Here is a 14,310-nt window from a genome sequence, read left to right as displayed (position 1 = left end):
ACAAGCGAAAGAAGCATAACAAATTCCGCAGAAGTAAATCTGAGCATGATAAAACAGCATACCGAACAGCGGCTAATTTATTCAATAGTTTGCATAGAGCCCAACGATGCAGCTATTTCAACAAACTTCAACAAAATATACAATCTGAACCAAAACGATTTTGGAAATATGTCAACTCGAAACGTAAGTCTAACTTGATACCAAAACATGTTTCTTACAAAAACAACAAAGCAGAAACTTTGGAAGATGCATCCGAGCTCTTTGCCGAATACTTTCCCAGCGTGTATTGTTTGAGCAACGCAGAAATAGAACAAGAACGCCAACACCAGTAGAAATCCTACCCGAATTCACCATAGCGGCATCTGATATACGACGAAAGATTTTAACGCTCGACGAATCGAAAAGTTGTGGCCCTGATGGAATACCAAACTCATTTTTAAAGAAATGTGTGAGTGGAATCGAAGAGCCCTTACACTTCCTCTTCACTTCATCGATTCGAGCCGGTTTATTCCCGAAGTTTTGGAAAATCTCGCATGTTATACCGATACACAAGAACGGTTCCAGGCTCCCGTAGAAAACTATCGTGGTGTTGCAATTCTCTCTGCAATACCCAAACTTTTTGAGAGTATTGTATACGATAAGATTTACCCGTGGATTGAAACGATGACTTCGGACGTTCAACATGGTTTTCTCAAGAAACGCTCAACCATAACGAACCTAACATAGTTTGTATCGAGAACCTCCCAGTGGACGATGCAAGGTTTTCAAGTTGACGCAATATACACTGACATGTCCAAAGCCTTTGACGTAATCAATATAAACGCTCTACTGTCGGTATTATGCAAGAATGGAATAACCGGATCCTGTCTCTAATGGATTTGTTCGTACCTGATCGAAATTACACAATACGTCAAACTGGAGAACGTGAGATCTAGTACTTTCTCGGTCAACAGTGGTGTTCCACAAGGGATCCCTTCTTTTCATCGCTGTTATGAACGAATTCCCTGAAGTGCTGACTGATGTGTTCGCGCTGATGTATGCCGATGATTTAAGAACGTTTTTGCCTATTCGTCACCCGAAAGATCGCGTGACTCTGCAAAACGCCTTGCACAGGTTCACAGAGTGTTGCAGTAGATTCGGCCTAAAGATCGATTCCTCGAAATGTAACGTGATAACATTTTCTCGGAAAATAAGTAATATTACTTATGAATACCGCTTAGAGAACGATTTCATCATTGCTCGGCAAAGCTCACTGAAAGACTTAGGAGTGGAGTTGGACACGGAGTTGACTTTTTCAAAACACATCGAAAAAGTTGTAGCAAAGGCAAATTCTATGTTCGGAATGCTTAGTAGAATCTGTCACGAGCTGGATAATCCCTACACGATTGCCTCAATCTACACTGGATTAGTTAGGACCGTCATTGAATATGTCGGCATTGTGTGGCGACCGTACTACACCATACACAACAACAGACTAGAGAGAGTTTTTCAAGAATTACATTTTTTTTATTATGACAAAATAACCCTTACTTTACAATAACTCAAATTTACAAATATATAGGTAAAGCTGATAAAGTATTCTATTACTGCTCTAACGAACTTATCAAAAAAAAGTGCGCTGAATATTTCTAAATATTAGTAAGAAAATGTCTCAAATGTCGTTTTTTCATTTCAACATTTTAGTTTTTCGTTGATTTTTTTTACCAAATACCACATTATTATCGTTAGAGCACGTGATTCGAGTCGAAAAAAATTACTTTATTTAATTTTCTGGATCTAGATCTTGTTCCCGCTGCTCTGGTAGTATTTGTGAGCGCTTTCTTCGTTTTTGACCGTCCACGAGGAGATTCTTCCGAGCCGGTGCTTCTTTCCGATGAAGACTGCTTCCCACGTTTTTTCGTAACTAACAGAAAATTGTCGGTGTTCATTTCGTCGTTCGGTTCGGCGATGCGAGTCGTTACTGATTCTTCCGGTGTTGCCGCTTCATATGCCGTCTCATCTTGAATCCGTTTGGGTTCGGATCTTGATTCGCTGAACTGGTTTTTCGAAGAGCTTCCATCGGTTCGTTCAGTTTTTTTGATCATGTGAGTCATGTTCAAAGCTAATATCGATTCCTCTGGTCGGTTATTCGTTCGGGCTGCGGCTACAATGCTACGGTACGTTGCAGGACTGGGTTTTTTTTATCCACGTTCGTTGTGCTGGTACTGGAGCTTGAGTCGACGCTTGGTTGATGTCGTGTTGCTGTCAACTTTGGACACTCGGCTTTCATGTGCCCCTCTTGTCTACAGAGGAAGCATTTATTCTTAAGGCCGTCATAGTATACCCGCACTTTTTTTTTTTTTTTAGTTGGAAACCACAGGTGGTAAATCCCGGTTTACGGATTGTATTCCAAGGCACGGCGAGCCACCGCGTCCCCCCAGTTTGCTACTCTGGGTCCATGGGTACAATGGGAAGACTCATGATATACTCCGTGTATACCCCCTACTCCCTAAACTCCACCTGGGGCCGCAGACCTGGTTCCCACCTCGAACTGTTTAGTACACTATGCTTCAATAGTGGGAGGTCTATTCGCGCTAATGCGCTCCAAGGCAATACTCATTAACGAGACCACTTTCAGCAAAACCTCTCATCCTTACGACTTGACGCCTGAACTCTCCTCTAACGACTTGAGAACCGACATCTCCTCGCAATGACTCGAGATTCCCACACAAACCTCTCCTCTTCGCGACTTGAGGCCTGATCTCTCCTCTAACGACTTGAGATCCGACCCCTCCTCGCAACGACTCGAGGTTTACCTCTCCTCTACACGATTCAAGGCTCGATCTCTCCTCTAACGACTTGAGATCTGACCTCTCCTCGTAACGACTCGAGGTGACCACTTTTACCCCTCCTCTTGTTGGTAAGGTGCCTGATCCCTCCTCTTACGACTCGGGACCCGACCTCTTATCATAAAGACTCAGGATTGACCACACAAACCTCTCCGCCTGAAGGTTTGAGGCCTGACCAGATCGAGAGCAGCTTATCCTAGACTCGCGCCTGTCACGGCACACGCGCGGGACTTAACGCAACGACTCGGATGATTCCCGACGAAGACGTCATCCTACTCCGACTCGAATAGCTCACCCGGCGTCGAGAGCCACTCTACCCGTGGGTATTCCCCGAACGTGGAATAACCCTTTCCCAACGATTTCCACTGCGAAGAAGGTCAAGTCTTATCCCCGCAGCTTCTGTCGTTGAGAACCGATCTACTCGGATACTCCTCCTCTGCAGGGCAGTCATGATCCGGGTGAACCCATCGCTGACCGCATGCCAAGTGTTGGAATCCGCACAATCCTCTGTACAACGTTATCTGCTGTCGTGTCAGGCCCACAGGCGGCAAATATGGAAGTACGTACCGCCGCAAACCTTGGACAGACAAACACCACACGTTCGGGTGTCTCCTTTTCATCACCACAATCTAGGCAATATGGCGAAGCCACATGTCCAAACCGGTAGTGGTATTTCATGAAGCATCCATGACCAGTCAGGAATTGCGTCATATAGAAGTCCACTTCACCGTGCCTTCTTCCGATCCAGCTCCCGATGTGCGGGATCAGACGATGGGTCCACCTTCCTCTCGTTGAGCTGTCCCACAGCTGCTGCCAGTTGGACATCGAGTCCTCATTGGCGAGGTCTCGAACGTTGGGCGTGTCTTTGTTGTCGTAGCAATAGACATCCTCCTCCAGCAAAACCGAGATGGGCATAACACCCGCTACTACACAGGCGGCTTCGGACGACATGGTCCGGTATCCGCTGATAACCCGCAGGTTCATCAGCCGCTGAACGCTGCTAAGTCGCTGCAGGTTACAGCTTCCTCCCAAGGCCTGCCTCCAGGCCGCTGCTCCGTACCGCAAGATCGAAGTGGTCACACTTGCCAGGATCCGCCTTTTGCTGCTTTGGATGGCCGAGGAGTTCGGCATCATTCGTGTGGGTGCGGCCGTGGCCATTGCCGCTCTCTTGCACACGTATTCAACATGGCTCGTGAAGCTGAGCCTGTCGTCAATCATCACCCCTAGGTACTTGATTGCGCGTTTGGACACGATATTGCACGGTCCAACGGCAATGGTACCTGTTTGGGGTGATTTCAGGTTGGTGATAAGCACCATCTCGGTTTTGTGGTGGGCTAGACGCAGACACTTGGAGTGCATCCAGCGTTCCACTGCCTGAATAGCTACCGTGGCCAGAAGCTCAACCTCCGCTGTTGAGGAGCCCCTCGCCAAGAGGACTACATCATCTGCAAATCCTACGAGGTTGGCTCCCGATGGGAGGCTCGTTCGTAGGAGTTCGTCGTAAGTGATGTTCCACAGAACCGGGCCGAGTATTAACCCCTGTGGAACACCCGCCGAAACCTTTTGTGTTCGCAAACCCTCGCCGGTCATATACTGCAGTTGGCGATTGTGGAGGTAACTTTCCACAAGCCTATACAGATATGCCGGGATCCTCATTTGGATGAGCGACGACGCAATCGCTGTCCAACTGACACTGTTGAAGGCGTTCTTCACATCCAGAGTGACAACCGCGCAAAAGCGGAGCCCTCTCCTCTTGGTCAGCGTGGCTCTGTCCGCTACCTCGATGACCGAGCGGATGGCATCTACGGTGCTGCGACCTCGACGGAAACCAAACTGTTTCCCCGAGAGTTCGCCGCACTTTGAAGTGCCCTATGTGTAGGTAAGCTGGGATCTCCTTCGCTATTTCGATATGCACCCCTCGTACTCCGCTGTACACCGAATAGCCGTATTCCAATGGGTAACGTTCCTTTACCTGCTGTCGTATCACGCCAAACTTGCTCATAACAGCTACTATTTCCTTGTCGTCAGTTTCTGGCGGCAGATTGAATATTCTGACGTATCGAAACAAACGACTAGCGACTTCCAATTTTACAGGTGCACTCTGACCATCGCTGTACAAGAATAAGTATTTTTCTTCCATGTTGGTCGTAAACTGGTTGAATTCAAGGTCATCCAAAAATTTAATAATGAAACAATTATCGTACTCGTCTTTATATATCGTATGTACACAAGTTGCAGGAAGTTTCAGTTCGTTCATTGTAAATTGCAACACATCCACATGGGCTGGAACCTTTGTCACATCAGAAAACACTATTTTCAAAGTATTCTTGCGGTTAGAATCCATTTTAACTTCGGCACTAGCAGTTTCCGTTTGAGAGCAAAAAAAAAAGATCACCACGCGATAACGCGTTTGTTAAAACGGTGCTCAGCTTTAAAGCGTGTGCTCGTGTCCGTATCTCAACGAAGAGTGAGTTCAGAAGAAGTACTTGAAATACGCTCTGAGAAACCTTGGGTGGCAAGCAGAAATGCCGGAATATCGAGTCTTGTGCATGCTGATGGGTTTGGACACACTGGAAACCCGAAGAAAATCGATCGACGCACTGTTTCTAAAGGATTTAATCTGTGGAAGATATCATTCGCCGTATTTATTATCTTGTATATCTCCGTACGAAGGCCGCAGTAGTTTGCGAAGCGTAAGGCCGTTTCAACTAGCTAATCGGATCCAGAAATACGCCAGAAACGAACCAATGTATCGAATGATGTCATTTTACAACGCAAACGTCGATATTATTCAACTTAGCATGACCAGAGAACAAATCAAAAGTAGAATTGTGCAGTGCTCTTTTACAAACTAACAATTACTCAGCTATTAAGTGTCATTTATATTATAGAATAAGATAAAGGGCTGAAGCCTATGGGATCTAATCTATAAAACTAATTTTTTGATCACATTATTTGCGTTAGATAGATCAACTATCACACTGTTAAATTACAAAATTTGAGCTTTCTGAAGTTTGTGTGACCTGAGAAACAGTAATTCTACGAAAATCGGACTTTTTGGACTTTTCTCATTCAAACTGCAATATCTCTGAAACTACGCTACATTTTTTATTGAAATTTTGGAGAGTGATTGTTGAAATATAAAGCTAGCATGTCTGAAGTTTTTGAAAAGTTCTATCGATAAGATCAAAAGCTACGCGAGGTGCAATATTTCAGGCATGGATCTAGAAATGCGGTTTCTATAGAATTTTGGACGAATGTTTTTATAGGAAAATCATATTCTCTGTTTAACAACCAGTAAATCTATTTCAACCAAAAAATCAAAACAATATCGCGAGATTCTGATTTCAAAACACAAATGGATCATTTATTCCATTTTTTCTTTTCTTCATTGCTTATGCCAGACATTTTTCGTCAGATAGGTGGAGGAAACGGTACTGTTCTCATGAATCGTCCAAAATTCTATAGAAATCGCATTTCTAGGTTTATGCATGAAATAATGCACCTCGCGTAACTTTTGATCTCTTCGATAGAACTTTTCAAAAACTTCAGACATGCTAGCTTTATATTTCAACAATCACTGTGCAAAATTTCAATAAAAAATGTAGCGTAGTTTCAGAGATATTACAGTTTGAATGAAAAGAGTCCAAAAATTCCGATTTTCGTAGAATTACTGATACAAATTCCAGAAAGCTCAAATTTTGTGATATAACAGTGCGATAGTTGATCTATCTAACGCGAAAAATTTGATCAAAAAATATCATCAGAGTAAAAAGTTATGGAAGTTCAAAGTCGAAGTGACAGTGCGCGTGCTTCCAATTTCTATACGATTATGAACGGTACTGTAGTTATTATTTTGAACGTTTTTGGCGTTCTATTTGATAACTGGAAGAGTTTTGTTTCGTCAGATCATTTTCTGACTTTCGGGTATGGAAATGAGGACGACTGTTCTTGAGAAAAACTTAAACCAAAGAGAACATTTATTTCATTTGGATTAACCATTACAGTTTTTCCCGCGAAAAACTGTAACTTTTTTCAACAAACTTGACATGCTGGCAACACTATATACATTACAATGGACAAACGCTTCAACAGATTGTAAACAACCTTCTGTGGAATTAGCTTCTAGAGTGACCAATATTATTGAGATTCAACAGTTTTATTATAGCATAAAGGTTTTATGTAGACCTTGACCACTGGCAATCTTGAAATAAAATTGAATGTTTTCTTCTTTTTATCAAATTTAATTCAATGATAAACTCTTTTATAAATTCTCCTAAGTTCATTATGCATTTGGATGCTTTTCCTGTTCAAATTCGAGATACCACAGCAGAATTTTTCAATTAACTCGTTAATTGAAAATGAAGAAAAGAAATGTAAATTAAGATAAATAATAAATTACAATCATTATCATTTTTCTAACAATTATTGATCATAGTTAATTTTTTATCTGATCTGATGTTTATTTGAGACTACTGTTTTTTTTAAATCTGGTTTTATATTTTATGTATTCATTTTCTTGCCTTTCTCCGAAGCTGTATTCGAAATTTTGATTTGCATTCTATTTCTGGTGTTTCTGAAATATTGTTTTCAACTAAATAGACAGCTTAGAACTTATTTTCAGGCAAATTTCTAGTTCATAATAAGGAACATAATTTTTACTAATTTATCAATGAATTTCCGGAAGTAGCATTGCTTTGAAACATTCATTCTGATTTGTATTGAAAATTTTGATTCATTTAATCAGTCAAATCTATTATCCACTATTTGAGGATGTGAGATAATCATAAGTAAGGTAATGGTGTAACAAATCATTTTCATTTTTGTATTGTTATTATTTTTGGATCAATTTGAATGTCGAAACCCCCGCCTCATGGACGGGTCCTTCGCACGAGCCTGGTTAGGAAAATGGCCGTCATTCGCTGTATGAACACTTAAACTACCGTTGATTATTCGAATGTCAACCTAGTTAGTATCGGGATTTTTTTTCTTTTTCTAGGGATTAGAATTAGTCTCAGGTGAATTTTGCATTTGTCTCACCGATAGGAAACGCTTGATAACTGAGTATAAAAAGAAGTGCTCGCCCATCAACAATCAACAGTAGGTATCCTAAACAAACATGAGGTTCTTCTCAGTTTTTGCTGTGCTTCTTACACTCTGCCACATCGGATCGGCTGGTAACATTCTTTAATTGATGTTTTTCCGAGGTGATATTTTTACTAATTTTACTTCCTACGTCTAGATTCTTGCGGACCGAACTCACACTGGAATGATTGCGGATCGTCTTGCGAACCATCGTGTAAAGATCCAGATCCAGTGAATTGCACTTTAAACTGTGTTCCTCAGTGCGTATGCGAGCCAGCATACGTTCAGGATGACAACAAAAATTGCATACTATTGAGCGAATGTTAACGCAAATAATAAGTATGAAAATCAAATGGTAAAAAATGTAGGATCGTTCTGGTGCTAGACGATTCCACTAACATATTGAATAAACTGTTCCATTACACGGTATTATTTTGGTTTTAAAGAAACTTAGCGGTTGCTTTTGCTAAGCTAAATCGAGCAGTCAAGAAGTCGCTTAAAGATATTGCTTCGTTTGTCATGAATGAAGTTTGTTTTGGCGCTGTTTTCTCAATCAGAAGCTTTTACTTTTAGAACAAGCTAGGGTAGGTGTACCCTCCTCCGTCGTATCCCTCTGATTCGTCGCAATTCAAGAATGCATGTTTTAGAGCCGAAAAATCACTTTCCACTATAATTGGCTACTTCACATGATAAACTTAAGCTTGTGAATTTATTTTCTATCACAAATTTGTCACTTTTAAAACTATTTCTTTATTTATTTGATATTGAAATCGCGAAGTGAATTGAATTATTGACACACTCCGTCATATTGTAAAACGAACTTAGTGATCCCCCCAACGTGTTTCTTTGTTTTATCGCTTCCTGTCAATGCATATAACGATCAAAATCATAAAATTCGACAGAAAAGTGTTGAAATAAAATTAGAAAAATGATTTCAAACTAAGCTGAACTATATAAATTTGTCAATATTCGATTGAAATCGAATCGCTCGGGCCCCATAATTCGTCGTAATTTTGTGACAGGAATAGGAAACCGTTTTGCAAGAATTGGAACTAGACCGGTTCATTTTTATTATTTTTTGCTGAACACAGTCGGACTCATAGAGAATGAACATAATGAATTTCCAAGTAATCACAACACAATACAGTAGTTTTGTTTATTTTGAAACTAGGAACTTGATGCGCTGGGAGATAAGTGCAAAAAGTCTATTTATATTGATAAATTACTTGAATGTATTCAACATTGCTTATAATGCATGGTTTCAAATGAACAAAGAATTGATGGATTTTTTAGCTTAGTGGTTGGTGTTTTACAAATTATTTCCTAACAGTATCGTGCATAATTAAATAGACGTTTCGGTGCACGCAAGAATATCTCCAACTTTCACATTTCTAGCGTTCAACTCCAATGAAATTGTTTCTTCAAAATTATTTCATATTTTAAGACTTGATTATTTTTGGTTCTATTATCTGATGACACTAAACCTTTCTCAAGTGTTTGAAACATGAGATACATCAATTATTTGAAAATTAGACTTTTTAAGCTTCTTGCATTCAAACTGCAATATCGCACATACGACCAAACGCTTTGCTCTACAGAATGGTCACTGAGAGGTCCTTGAAAACTAAATTTACTCAAGTTTTCAGAAATTCTCTAAATGGGGATCAACTCGAGGAAAAAATTTCAATTCCTGGACCGAAAACCTCGATTTTTATTGAATCTTTACGATGCATGGAAAAACGATGCAAAAAATTCCCGTTGAAGGTCAAAATGAAAAGAAAATTTGGATGAATGGATCATTTAAACTTTGAAATAAGAGTTTATGAGTCTCTGGTTTGGATCTCAATACAAGTTGAAATAAAAAATCGGTAGATATGAATTTCGGTAGAATTGAATAGAAGGTATAATACTTTGCTGCCTGCAGATGCATTAGCCAAGCAATGGTAGACCTTTTTACAATAAAGCTATCCTAGTTTCATAGCTTATTGTGACTGGTTACTCGAGAGAACTTCTGCTATTATCCTGCGCAGTTGATCCGTTCGATGTAAGCTGATGCTAATTGCATGAACCGCAACCGCAAAATTTTAAATGTATTTCTGAAGAGGGTGGAATAAATTGAGACAATTCCGGTCCCCTTGTACGACGGAATTAGGAACCTGGTACGACAATGGAGGAACTTGAATGAGAAAAATAAATCATGAATTGACTCAAAAGTACGTAATGTATTGATCTATTTCCTACATAGTTTCATAAAACAGTATTCGAAATATAGTTCAATGAATAAATATCAGTTTCAAATCAACATGCAAGGCAATTTTATTGAATTACTGAAAAAAGCTTCCTTAAGCCGTTGTCTTAGGTACACTTACCCTAGTTTGATATTTTTTCTTCAAATTAAATCATGGATCACGATTAATCTGGACGCCCTAAAACGGGTCTATCTCGGAGCTATATAAACGAAATAAAAATGTTTTGTACTTAAAATGTAGGGTTTTTATTGCACTTTAATGGAAAAATAATTTAAAAAAAATATTCCGATAGTGTTTTGATGAATTTTCGAACTTTTCGTCGAGTACCACTCATCATAGTTTGGACACCCTATTCGCTGACCTCAGCGGCCATTTTGTTCCACAATCTCTTCATCTCTGTGGCACCCCGAGTCGTCCTACCATTCTTCTTCATCTTCGGCTTGACAATGGCCCAATATTTTTCGATAGGGCGGAATTGAGGGCAGTTGGGTGAGTTGATGTCCTTTTCGACAAAATCCACCCGTTGGCCCGATACCACTTTAGTACCTCTTCGCTGTAGTGGCAGCTAGCCAAATCTAGCGAAAACTTTGCTGGTCCTTTGTGAGATCTAATGTAAGGAATAAACATTTTTCAGGCACTCCTCCTTGTACATTTCGGAGTCCATGGTCTTGTTTTTCAAGAAAAAAAACGGGGTTTTTCAGCCGCAGCTTCAAATATCTTGCCCGATCAAACACTTTTCTGCAAAGTTATTGGCAAAAACGAATTTGAACTTGATGGGGACATCACCCCGACCAGTGGCTTTGTAAAATTTTCGGTCAGGAAATATGTATGTATGTATTTCTACAACCCAGCTAGCAAGGCACAGCCGGTAGCAGCGAGCAACTTATGCTTTGCAACTTGTTCAAGATTCATCAACCATAAAATTCCAAAATGACTTTGAGTGGACTATTACAAGGGAAAAGAAATGTAAGCAGAGGCACTTACATTTCTAAGTAGGGATGGGATAAATTGACTCCACCGAAAGAACATATCAAAATTATATAGCGTTTGATTCGAGCTGTTACAAATCTAAGCGCTCCACTGGGTGGAGAGACGGACCCGCCCTCAATCCACGATCCCTTGCTGGTGAGGTAGCCCAATGCTCTCCTCAAGAATCGCTTCATTTGGGTGCCCGGATGGACCCCCCAATACCCCAAAATACATTATAAATTGATAACGAATAACAATAAATTACCTGTTGAATGTTATTTTATCGAAATGTTTAGATTTATTATTCTAGAACATATTAATCACAATTTTCACACTCCGTATTTTTAAAACATTTCATATTCCTAAATTTCAAATAAAAAAGTCATTTTTCTTTTAAAATTTTCGAAAATTACCAAAGTCCAAATTTTCTCAATAATGAGATCAATTCCAATTTCCAATTCCAATGCATTCAATTTTTCTAACTTCAATTAGTTTTTTTGTTTCAAAGTTTTAAAAAAAAACTTTTTTTTTATTTAAATGTTCACTACGTTTTGAATTTTCTTACTATCCTTTATTTTATCATCTTCTAAAATTTATTATTTGCCTTTTTAAAAAGCATAGAATTTCCTGAATGTTCTCTATTTTTCAAATCTCAGCTTCCGGGAAAAAAATAATACAATTGAATAAATTTCAAAAGGTTTAATTGAATCATTTTCATAAAATTCCAACTTTGCAATTTTTTTTAAGGTTAAAATTTTCTTGAAGGAATAAATAAAATTCCAATGTTTTCAATTTCCGAAACCTCAATGATTCTAATTTCTAATTCTTCCATTTTTTCCACTTTGATTTGAAAAATTAGTCATGTTCAAGAATAAAATGAAAAAGGGAACAATCTCACCAGCTTTCTTCTTCGTGCAGCGAATCTTTGTTGTTGTGATGCACGACACTTGCATATCTCTTGCCACATCCTCCTTGAGAACTACGCACTGTAATCACATACACCATGTGAACATTTCCAGTGAAGACGCAAACCATTTTTCGTTGAATTAGTATGGTGTAACGCTTTGTCTCTTTGTTACGTTCGTTAAGTTAAGTTTGAGCATTTTAATACGCGAACCGTAAGCTTTTAGAACGAAAGCTTTCAAATCACCGAACACTTCTTTAACACGACGCCATTTCGGAAATATTTTTTAATCAAGCAATAACACGCGAAAACAACATTGAATCACATATATTTCATCAATATTTCACTTTTTCCACGCACTACATAACGTCACGAAACCGAACACCTATATAATAGAGATAATTATATCTTATTTCACCCGTATAAAGTGAATTTGTATCACCGATTTCGGAAACACGACTAACACAAGACAAAGTTGCTAGTCCGAAAAAAAAAAAAAATCGGTCAGGAAGCCTCCCAAAATCAGATTTCGCGGTTTTTTGAACCAGATCGGGTTTTTGACAGTGGTGTTCAAAATTAATTTTCGTCTCGCGGCTTATGTCACATGCAGGGCCGTAGGAAGAACCGACTCATGGGGGGGGTTTTGGTGTCTGATTTTCACCTATGATTTTTATCCCAACAAATCACGAATACAAAAAAAATTTGAAACAAATAATGTTTGTATCTATTGTTGAATTAGCTAATCGCCGCGATAAGTTGTATGTTTTTTTTATTATCGACTTTTTTTTTGTATCTATATGATTATTAATTTTTAAGTACTCATCAATAGATTTCGTATCAAATCGTAACTTTAGAAAAGTGGTCCTTTGCCTAAAAAGAAAGCTTAATTTTTATAATGAAGCCCTTAGAAACAAAATATGGAATTTGCTTTCAATGATGGTTTAAATTTTTGAATTTGTCTAAGAGTAGATCAAAGTTGTTTGATTTGAGCATAAAATAAGTTCTTTCAAGGGAAGCTTTCAATTTCTTAAAAAAAAACTTGATCTAAACTTAAATCAAACAGGCCCAATTTTCCAAACTCTTCTGCAAGTTCCAAGTTTCTAACCTTTGATGAAAATAAATAAAATTGTCTCAAGAGACCGTAAAAAATAAAAAAAAATTCGGATCAAATATGCTTGATTTAAACTTGAACTATAATTTGATGATTTTATTTTGAAATTTGGCTTTTAAAAAAGCTGCGATATTAATAATGCTAAACAATAAACCGAGAAAATATAGGATTTTGTGCAGATATTTAGGTGAAGATCAGGTACATGTTTCTTAAACAGCAAATATTTTTCATAAAGAATCAATTCCATAATGAAAATTATTTGGGTGATTTTTTTTAAATATAATTTGGGATATTTTGAGTAAACACAACTTAGGAAATTAACTCAAACTCTACTTTATATTTATGATCTTTTCGATTGATTTTTCTCAGTGATCATTAGTAAAAAAGAAAATGGAAGGAAAGGATAATTGGTAAGTGCGGTGATAAAAAAAAATATATTTTTTATTTTATGATTATTGAAAAACTCGTTCACAAGCTAATTCTTTTTCTGAATTTTAAACCTGAATTCTAAACCTGATTTCAAAAATTGATCTTTGAATTTCTATACGATTTCTGAAATGTAAAAAAAAGACGTTTTCAGAATCTTAATTCCAGATCAAATTTGAATGAGCCAAGTTTAAAAGCCCTCATTCATGAATCTTTAATTCCAATTCTGTAGTGCTGGTTTAATCTTAATTCATTATTTCAATTATTTATTTTTAATCTGTTTTGTGAATCTGAATTAGGATGTGAATTTCAAATGATGAATCTGAGTCTAAGTTTTCAATTTTGGATCGCCACTTAAGAGCTAGAAATGTTTGTGATAAAATAAATTCTAAAATTTTAAAATTTGAATATAAAACAAAATTTATCGTTTTTTCGTGTTTGGAAAACAATTATCAAAACATTGAAAATGCATACGATTTTCGAAAAACGTGATTAAAATTTGATATGAAATGCAAATCCGAATTTCAACTAGGATTTCAAAACAGCTTTTTATTCCTAATTTCTTATGATTATTCGAACTGAAAATCCAAAATCCTAAACTTGATACATAATTGGAAACACGAAAATATGTAGAAATACAATTTTGGTTATGGGAATATGGAACCAGAACCTCCAATAAGGGTTGAATTTAAAATTTAATATTCATGCCTCAATTTCTATGATAAGGTTCTCAGATTG

At 38.0% G+C, this 14,310-nt stretch overlaps 1 protein-coding gene and 1 long non-coding RNA gene across 2 annotated transcripts in view; both read left to right on the top strand.

Annotated features, from left to right (window-relative positions):
* The window catches only part of LOC129757613 (sodium channel protein 60E-like), a 909,603-nt gene that overhangs the window by 671,322 nt on the left and 223,971 nt on the right, over positions 1 to 14,310 (top strand). The window lies entirely within an intron of this gene.
* LOC129757620 (uncharacterized) lies at positions 7,932 to 8,342 on the top strand. Its single transcript, XR_008739744.1, has 2 exons — positions 7,932 to 8,005; positions 8,071 to 8,342. It is a non-coding gene; the product is annotated as an uncharacterized LOC129757620 (long non-coding RNA).

This window comes from Uranotaenia lowii, chromosome 3 (assembly GCF_029784155.1).
Source record: "Uranotaenia lowii strain MFRU-FL chromosome 3, ASM2978415v1, whole genome shotgun sequence".
NCBI classification, from domain to species: domain Eukaryota; kingdom Metazoa; phylum Arthropoda; class Insecta; order Diptera; family Culicidae; genus Uranotaenia; species Uranotaenia lowii.
This window is presented reverse-complemented; position numbering and strand designations above follow the sequence as displayed.